Raw genomic sequence first — 10,504 nt, 5'->3', positions numbered from 1 at the left:
CTCGCCTCAATGGAGCATGCAAACTTTACTATGAGAAAAAAAAATATTATAAGAGAAGATCTCACCCTCAACCCTCGTATATATAATTTCTTCCTCACAAAAAGTTCTATCTCACAAAAGCTTTCTCTCTTAGAAGACCTTTTTGAATCCCTGAAGCGATCGCTGTCTGCTGTCCAAAAGTCTCTTTGCTCTTTCTCCTCTCAGCATCTCAACCTCTCTCTCTCCATGGGTGTTCACAGATTTTTGTGGGCTCTTCTCGAATCAACGCCGCACCACACGGTGTTCTGTTCCATGCATCAGGCCTTTCAAAGGCCTTAAAATCATGTTAGATTAGGTTTAGGAGTCCTAATCAGGCCCAAACAAAGCCCAGAAAATCTTTGAGCCGTTGGATCAACATCGAAAATAACCCACATCCTTCGATCACGCACCGATTTATGGAACAGTGCCGTGAACCGTGAGAAACACGTGGGAAACATCCACGTGGTCCACACGATCAACCGTGCACCGCCCAATCCATGGTGGATTGGGCTACGGGTTCCCAGCCGACGCACTGGGCCTGGGCCGCGCCTGCGTGTGGGCCTGGGCTGTGCTCGAGCGCTCGCTCGCCTTGGCCGGCCCATGTACTCACGTGCCTGGGCCTGGGCTGCGCGTTGTGTGATGGGCCGCATCCCGCCGCATGCGGCTACGCCGCCGTCGCTCTGCCGGCTGGCTGCCGGCCACCGGCGGTCCTCCATCGCTTCGAATTCTGTGCCAGCTTCAATCGCTCGTATCTCGGCCATTCGGACTTCATTTGAGGTGATCTTGATCTCGTTGGATTCTATTTTTCATCATGGACCTTACTGTGGGCTCAATATGGATTGAATCTCAAAGTATCAAATCTTAATATGTTTCTCTTCTTTTACAAATCAAGTCAACGTGAAACTCTTGAGATCTTTCTTTTTCCAATCAAATCCTTCAGGATTGCAGATTTACTAGTTTGAAAACTTATAAAGAATGATACTTTATGGTTGATTCCTAATATAATTTATCAATAGTGGTGGTCTTCTTTTTCCTTACTACAAAGCACTCTAGAAAGTAGTTATATCGAAAAAAGTTTAAATATTTCTTTAATCGGAACAGAAGAATGCACTACACAAGAGTAAGCTTTTTTTTGGAAAAAGAGCTGGATGATTAGCTTGAACTACCTAGTGTGTGGCACAAGAGTGGAGCTAATTGTCTCATTTTTCCTATAAGATCCCATTTACTAGGGACATATGGTCTTTTTTAACCATCAGTTTAAATCTTGATGATCAACCTTCTTATCTTTATGCACTCCAAACACCTTGGAGGTAAAAGAAAGTGGAACTCCAAAATTTTTGTATGAAAAAACTACTATAAACATTATTCTGCATAAAAATCTGCCAACATTTATGATGTGGGTATACTTATGCTTGGGCAAATCTTTGGACAGACTTCGCACTCTCTTTTGCTATAAGCAGCTATTTGTGAATCTTATTATAATTCATTTATACTTTTACTTTCAGCAATACCATTATATGAACATCCAATATAATTTGTACTCATTTACTAGTTCTTTTCAATAGATTTAGGAGAAGTGTTTTGCTTCCTCCATTTTTGCTCAAATATATATATATATATATATATATATTTTATGTCCTGTCGTTACTTAAAGGTCTATGATGCCATGATTGTTTCAAGTGTAACTATTATTGGATGGATCTAATTAGTATATTAAAAAAAGTAAAAAAAAATCTATTTGATGAATCATTATGAGATAAATATGACAGTGCTTAGAAAATCTCTTCAAAATTGTATATATGGCCACATCCTGTTGTCAAATTGAATAAAAATATGTTGGAGCAAGACTAATGGGATAAATTTCTGGCATGACTCTCGGAAGAAGAAAACTGCTGAATCTTAGTTAAAGGTTGAATAGATATCTAGAAATAAAATAAACAGCGGAAGATAGGACAAAGGAGAGAAAGATAAGAGAAATCTACTTGGAAGAAGAAACAATTCTTAGCAGATGACATAAACAATAAAAGCATTTAGCACACGAAATGGAGCACATGTCAACGGGTATGTAAAAACCCTTGAAACTAATGTATATGATGCTAAAACTTCTCCTTATAATCGAAGCCTTCCATACTTTAAAATTTAAATGAGCACGGCCTTCTGGATAAAAGCCATCCAAAATAATTTCTCTAATAAATATTCTAAACTAGTAATATTCCTACTTTAAATATGAATTTTAATCAATTCAAGCTTTCACATAGAATAATTTCTCTTACAGGCTCGCTCCTAACTCGTCCTTTGGTTCAACAATTGGTTAAGGCCATCAAGTCCACCCGTCGCATTACCACTGCTAGTCATTTTTTTCACTTCACTATTTTGTTGTCGCCCATCACCTGTTCGATCCAGACGCTGACTAAGCCCAGGAACCAGCTTGTGGTCCAGTTTCTTAACATGGGCCGCACCAAGTTGTCAGGCCCGTGGTTCCTTGCTTAAATTTTCAAACCCAGAGCTCACCCAAGCTTGACTGAGTTGGCATCAAGTCCTGCGTTTATGCTTCGTATTTTTGTGCTCATACACGCATACTAAGTTTCGTTCTCCCAGTTAACCTGATCTCAGCCCACGAATTCTAGATTTTATGCTTCAGCTCCACATGCTTCAGACTCAACTTCTCTCTTGTAGTCTTCCATCATTAAAACTGATGGTATTGTAAACAATAAGCTTCTCAAGTGGTCATTCGGTTCCGCAGTGGTCATTCGGTTCCGTGGTTATTTAACCCAACTTAACACGAGATGTTGGTCACCCTGCTTTGCTTTCTCCTTTTCTTTTGTTTTTTTTTGTTTTTTGTTTTTTGTTTTTTTTTTTTTTTTTGTCTTTTTTTCCTCAAATAGAACCACCCCAGCTTTGCATAAGCCCTCAACCCACACTAACAACTCTTCTGGATTTTATTAGGCAAGCCAGCTCACTTGCCGCCAAGAATAGTAATTGGGCCTTGTCTCGTGGGCTTCAAAAGCGCCTGCGATTGCAATCACTACTGTCGGATTTTGATTTGTTCACAAGGTGCCATGGATTTTAGAGCAACCGGGTTAGCAATCCTTAACGCCTACTTGAATTAATTCAGGAGCTTTGAGTCTAAGATATAGAGAGAGTCTAGAAGGTGGAAGAATTTTGAGTGTGAGATGACAGAAACTTTTGGGATTGGAGAAGTGAGAGAAGGTTTAATAGGGATATTATGGGGATAACCAAAAATTCAAACATTATAAAGCTATTTTGGAACAGGAAATAGTAATACTATGAGAAATGTTGAGGCCACGCACACCGGATTGGATCGACCTAGGCTTTTGATCTAAAATCTAATCTCTTTGAGACAATTCACCAAACATATTGCAGGCATAAATAAACAAAGACAAAGAAACCAAGATTTACGTGGTTCGGCACAAGAGGCCTACATCCATGGGGAGGAGGAGCAATCCACTATAAATCTGTCCCGAAAAATAGGTACAATATGAGGTATAAGATACCTTTAACCGAAACCAACAAGAAAGCAACAGAGTATCGAATAGAAGGCAATCAAGATCCAATCGGATCTACCAATCTTAGCCTCGGCAATAGATCAAGGTAAGATAATACCTGAGGTGAAGATACCTTTCTCAATCCTCGACAAAAAATCAAGATGAATACCTCTTTACCAACCGAAGAAGCGTTCGGTCATCAGCACAGGGCATCCATAAAACCGAGAAGGAAGAAGACAGGTAGAACACCAACAGAGCATCAACGGGAGAAAGCCAGGAAGCAAACCAGTACAAGAGCACCAACGGGAGAAAGCCAGAGAGCAAACCCGCACAAGAGCACCAGCGGGAGAAAGCCAGGGAGCAAACCCGCACAAGAGCACCTGCAACCTCTTCCGAGCACTCGCACCCTCTGCCCAAAGAAGGATACCGCGGCATTCTTTTAAAGGAAAAAACAAACTCCTCGAAATAGAGACTCACCATAATAAGAATTCTAAACTGTCACAGGAGATAAACAAGGAAAGGGTAATTTTGGAGCAATATAACAATCTTCCTCCTTGCGATAAATATTGTACCTTTTATATCAGATGTGGATTTAAAAAAAAAACTTTTATAACCTCCTCCTCACCACAAGCCCCGCAGGGCATTACCAAATGCTTATACCAATCAAGTTCAGAAAATTTCTGAACTTAATTGCAGGGATTGATTTTGTGAATATGTCAGCTGAATTATGGGCAGTATATATTTTCTGAAGCCTGACATCACCTTTCTCTACCAGATCTCTGATGAAGTGATACCTGACATCTACATGTTTTGTTCGTTCGTGATACATCTGATCTCTAGCAAGGTGCAAAGCACTCTGACTGTCACAATGAATGTCTAAACAATCCTGTTCGAGATCCAAATCCTGTACCAACCCTTTTAGCCAAATAGCTTCCTTTGCTGCCTCTGTCAATGCCATATATTCTGCTTCAGTGGTAGATAAAGCAACTGTAGACTGCAAAGTAGCCTTCCAACTGACTGCACATCCAGAAAGAATAAACACATATCCGATCAAAGATCTTCTCCTGTCTAAGTCACAAGCATAATCTGAATCACAAAATCCTGTAACTATGCAATTATTTTGTACAGTGAATATTAATCCCAATTTAGAAGTGCCTTTTAGATATATAAGTATCCATTTCACAGCTGACCAGTGAGCCTTTCCAGGCTTATCCATGTATCTGCTTACAACGCTTACTGCCTGTGAAATATCAGGTCGAGTGCAGACCATCGCGTACATGATGCTGCCAACTGCACTCGCATATGGCACTCTAGACATATATCTCTCCTCATCCTCAGTCTGAGGAGAGTCTCTAGCAGAAAGTCTAAAATGACTGGCAAAGGAGGTAGTGACAGGCTTAACTGTAGACATACCAAATCTGTCCAAGACTTTTTCAATATAACTATGCTGAGTAAGAAAAAATCTACCTGACTGCCTGTCACGAATAATCTCCATCCCAAATATCTTCTTTGCCGGTCCAAGGTCTTTCATATCAAATGCAGTACTGAGCTCGGATTTCAGTTTCTGGATGATTGACATGTCCTTGGCTGCAATTAACATATCATCCACATATAATAACAAATAACAAAAGAACCCATTTGAAAGCTGCTGGTGATACACACAACTATCATATGGAGATCTACTGTATCCATGGTCGACCATAAATCTGTCAAATTTATGGTACCACTGTCTTGGAGACTACTTGAGGTCATATAATGATCTCTTGAGTAAGCATACATGATCTTCTTTGTTTGAAACCTCAAAACCAGGTGGTTGTTGCATATAGATCTGTTCCTCTAAATCATCGTGAAGAAAAGCTGTCTTAACATCTAGTTATTCCAGCTTCAAATTTTGAGAAACAACAAAAGCAAGTAACACACGGATAGAAGAGTGTTTGACTACATAGAAAATACCTCCTTGTAGTCAATATCCTCCCGTTGACTGTATCCCTTTGCTACTAATCTGGCCTTATATCTAAAATCTTGAGGAGGGGCTCCTTCTTTCCTTTTGAAGATCCATTTGCAGCCAATTGCCTTCTCACCTCTTGGTAATTTGACTAACTCCCAAGTCTGATTCTTTTCTAGAGACTGAAATTCTTCAACCATAGCCATGGTCCATTTATCAGCCCGTGAACTACTAATAGCCTTCTGATATGTGGTCGGCTCATCACCAATGGTGTCTGCAACACTCAGAGCATAATAGACTAACTCAGCACAAGCAGAATCCTCAAAACCATACCTTTGAGGTACTCTGATCTGACGCTTAGGTCTTCGAGTGGCAATACTATCAATCTGATCCTGATCTTGTAATGTCACCTCCTCCTGAGTCTGAATCTGTGCATTTGTTTGTTGTTGTTGTTCATTGTAAGTATCTTTACTTGACTGCTGCAGTAGTGATTTAATAGTCTGATCAATATCTACAACAGTCCTATCCTGCTGACCCCGATCCTGATCACTTTGAGAAGAATTAGGCTGTAGCTGCCTTGAAGCAGTGGCTGTCTCATGAAATGTCACATCCCTGCTGACTAGAAATCCTTGAGATCCAGGCTCTATGCACCATAATCTATAGTCCTTTACCCCATATGCATATCCAATAAATATGTACTTTTTAGCCCGGGGGTCCAACTTTCCATCTCTTACATATGCATAAGCTGGACACTCAAAGATTCTGAGTATTGAATAGTCTGCAGATCTTCCTGTCCACATTTCTTCCGGAGTCTTCATGCTTAATGCTGATGCTGGAGATCGATTTATAATATAGCAGGCTGTGTGAGCGGCCTTTGCCCAAAAATCTCTACTTAATCCAGAACTAGATAGCATAGATCTGACTCTCTCTAATAGTGTGCGGTTCATGCATTCTGCCACACCATTTTGTTGAGGTGTACCCACTGTTGTTTTATGTCTAATAATGCCTTCTGACTTGCAAAAGTTATCAAATTTTATAGAACAAAATTCTAAACCATTATCAGTCCGAAAAGTTTTTACCTTCTTTTCAGTTTGCCTCTCGACCATAGACTTCCACCATTTGAATGTTTCAAATACATCACTCTTATTTTTAATGGTGTATATCCAGACTTTTCGGGAGTAATCATCAATGAAAGTAAGTATATATCTTGATCCACCCTTGGATGTAATTGGAACAGGTCCCCATAGGTCAGAATGAATATAGTCTAATATATCAGTTGTCCTATGCACGCCTGTAGTGAAGCTGACTTTGTGTTGTTTTCCAAATATGCAGTGCTCACAGAATCCAAGTGCACCAATCTTCTGACCACTCAGTAGACCACGTCTGCTCAGCTCCTGTAGACCTCTGTCTGAAATGTGTCCTAGTCTCTGGTGCCATAAATGTGTCAACTGCTCAAGAGAAGATTGTACTGCTGATGCCTGACCAACAACTGTACTGCCATCCAGGTAGTAAAGGGTGCCACTTAATTTACCTCTCAATAAAGTTAATATCCCTTTATTGATAGTTATAGATCCTCTTCCCCATCTACCCTCATATCCTGCTCTGTCAAAGGCATGTATTGAGAGAAGGTTCTTTTTTAATTTAGGAACATATCTGACATCATCCAATATCACCATGGTATTTGAATTAGATTTAATTTGTATCATTCCAATACCTTCTATATTACAGATACCATTATCTCCAAGAAGAACAGTACCACCTTCACAAGATCTAAAGGAAGAGAACCATTCCTTGTGAAGTGTCATGTGGAAGGATGCTCCAGAATCCACGATCCAAGTATCAGCATGGCTAACACTGCAGGCAGCTGTAAACACTGCATCATCTGGTATACTGTTATGACTTCCTGAAGAAACTGCAATTGATGCTGTATCAGAGATTGTTCCTTTATCTTTTTGTTCCTTTTTCTTTTAGATTGTAGAAGTCTACATTCAGATTTTCAGTGACCTGACTTTTTACAATAGTGACAAATACCTGATCTTTTGGGCCTAGACTTTGATCTGTTTTTGGACTTACTTCTACCCTATCCCCTCTTTTTCTGTTCATCTCTATCTCTAACAGTAAGACCTTGAGCTGGAGTCTGAGCCTGATGCTGAAGCTGTACTTTTAATCTAAGTTCATTGGATAATAAAGTAGCTTCTACTTCTTCAAGACTTATTGTTTCTCTTCCAAAAAGTATGGTAGTGTTAATATGCTCAAAGGACTTAGGCAAAGAGTAAATTAGAATCAAAGCCTTATCTTATTCATCTACATCGACACCAATATTTACTAAATCAAGCAGGAGCTTATTATACTCATCCAAATGATCCTTAAGTGAAGTTCCTTCTATCATACGAAATGTGTGTAATTTTTCTCTCAAATATAATCTATTAGTCAGGGATTTTGCCATATATAAACTGTCTAGTTTTTTCCATACACTTTTGGCTGTATCTAGTTCCACAATATTGCGTAGGACTTTATCACTTAAACCTGAAAACAAAGTTCCTAGGGCTCTCTCGTTAATTTCTTCTTTAGCAGCTTCATTATCTCCCGGGATTGAATCCATACCCTTAAGGGCTTTTGCAACACCTTCTTTAATCAACAAATATTTCATCCTTACCTTCCATAGTGAAAAATCTCCCGTGCCATCAAAGACGGCCACTTCATGCCTGATGGTGGTGGAGTGAGAGACAGACGCCGGATCATTAGCCATTGAAAAACTTTGTTTCTTGTCACCAGCCATCCAAGAGCTCTGATACCAATTATTGAGGCCACGCGCATCGGATTGGATCGACCTAGGCTTTTGATCTAAAATCTAATCTCTTTGAGATAATTCACCAAACACATTGTAGGCATAAATAAACAAAGACAAAGAAACCAAGATTTACGTGGTTCGGCACAAGAGGCCTACATCTACGGGGAGGAGGAGCAATCCACTATAAATCCGTCCCGAAAAATAGGTACAATATGAGGTATAAGATACCTTTAACCGAAACCAATAAGAAGGCAACAGAGTATCGAATAGAAGGCAACCAAGATCCAATCAGATCTACCAATCTCAGCCTCGGTAATAGATCAAGGTAAGATAATACCTGAGGTGAAGATACTTTTCTCAATCCTCGGCAAAAAATTAAGATGAATACCTCCTTACCAACCGAAGAAGTGTTCGGTCATCAGCACAGGGCATCCGTGAAACCGAAAAGGAAGAAGACAAGTAGAACACCAACAGAGCACCAACGGGAGAAAGCCAGGAAGCAAACCAGCACAAGAGCACCAGTGGAAGAAAGCCAGGGAGCAAACCCGCACAAGAGCACCAGCGGGAGAAAGCCAGGGAGCAAACCCGCACAAGAGCACCTGCAACCTCTTCCGAGCACTCGCACCCTCTGCCCAAAGAAGGATACCGCGGCTTTCTTTTAAAGGAAAAAACAAACTCCTCGAAATAGAGATTCACCATAATAAGAATTCTAAACTGTCACGGGAGATAAACAAGGAAAGACTATTTTTGGAGCAATATAACAAGAAAGATGAAAGCTGTCATCTAAGTTATTTCAACACTTATATAATTTTTAGGATTGCGATTTAGAAATTTTTCTAATCCATGAACTTTTCGTTTTTTTTAGTGGAAATGGGGGAAGCAAGATGCTTCCCTCAGTCAAAATGTATGAAATATAAAGTACAAGTAAGAATAATCCATGAACCTCTTTAGTTATAGAAGATTATTTTTAAAGTGAAGAAGGAAGACTTGTATTTCAATAGAATTCTAGAAAGAAATATTTCTAAGCTAAGAAAGCGTGAGCGAGAAAGACCGAGGAGAGTGCGAGTGAGAAGAGAGTCATTTTTTTTTTGGATGGCTTATCCTACGTCTGTGTCCGCGTGCAGAGAGATATGGGGTGGGGAGTGCTAGACTTTAGTCCGAACTCACGTCAATGACATATTCAAAGCCTTCAACTACTCCGCACTTAAAACCAAACACTCTATGACCTAGATTTATTAGAAAAATACACAATGCTTAATTTCAGATATACAGCAGTTTTCCTTATAAAAATAAATTTATGGTAAATATCGATAGGCCACCGTGTAACATAGCAATACAAAAGACCAATCATGACTTGACTTCTTCATCGTAGTGTTTGATAGAAGAACCTTGCTTCCAATATTCCCCATCCCATGAGGCATTGAAGAACCTCGCTTCTTCATCGTAGGATTTTTGGCGCCATCCCTAAGCCTTTTGGCAATTTTAGAAGCCTCACTTATCTACGCTTTTTCAATAATCAATTATTTATTTAGCTCTTTGCCTCATGAGCTGGGAAATGTAACAAAGTTAGCTGCCTTAGACATAGCTCACAAGGAATTCATTACCTTTTAGAATGAAGTCCAACATCAAAAACTAAATAATTTACATGATATCATTTTTGAAAACAATCGAGGTAGTGCTCGCTTTGGATGTCAGCCTATTCCTTCAGATCGGACTCTTGCTTCACCATGCTAATTACTTAAAATCTTCTATTTCTTTACTTGGATTCGGCTAGACAAAGCCTAATCGTCTAAGATTAAGATGTCAGTTGCCGAAAGTGATCCATTTTAATGCCCATTTCAGTATTCCATTATTTGTTAACCAAAATCCTAGAGAACTTTTTTCTAGTTGGTTCAGAGTCAAATAACTCGGGTAGAACAGGTCTGTATGCATTATTTTTGTCCATCATCCAAATAAAGATATTTTTGTAGGAAAGCCAAGGAGTTCTTGTAACAGGTGCACTACAACTGGGAGGAAGAGGGGGGAAAAAAGAACCAAATGTGAGGACAGGAAAACCTCGTCCCTTCATAGGTTGTTTCCTTTAAAAACCTGGATGAATCTTCTACCAAAAAAAAAAAGATCTGGATAAATCTAGTAAACGTTCGTTTTCGAAGCAGTGGGGACTCTTGAAAGTTGAACTCACTTGACTTCAAGAAGTCTCGGTTGGAAATATATGTAAAGTAAAGAAGCCCTCGTCCTTGTCCT

Source organism: Elaeis guineensis, chromosome 4, assembly GCF_000442705.2.
Source record: "Elaeis guineensis isolate ETL-2024a chromosome 4, EG11, whole genome shotgun sequence".
NCBI classification, from domain to species: Eukaryota; Viridiplantae; Streptophyta; class Magnoliopsida; order Arecales; family Arecaceae; genus Elaeis; species Elaeis guineensis.
Note: the sequence above shows the minus strand (reverse complement) of the source record.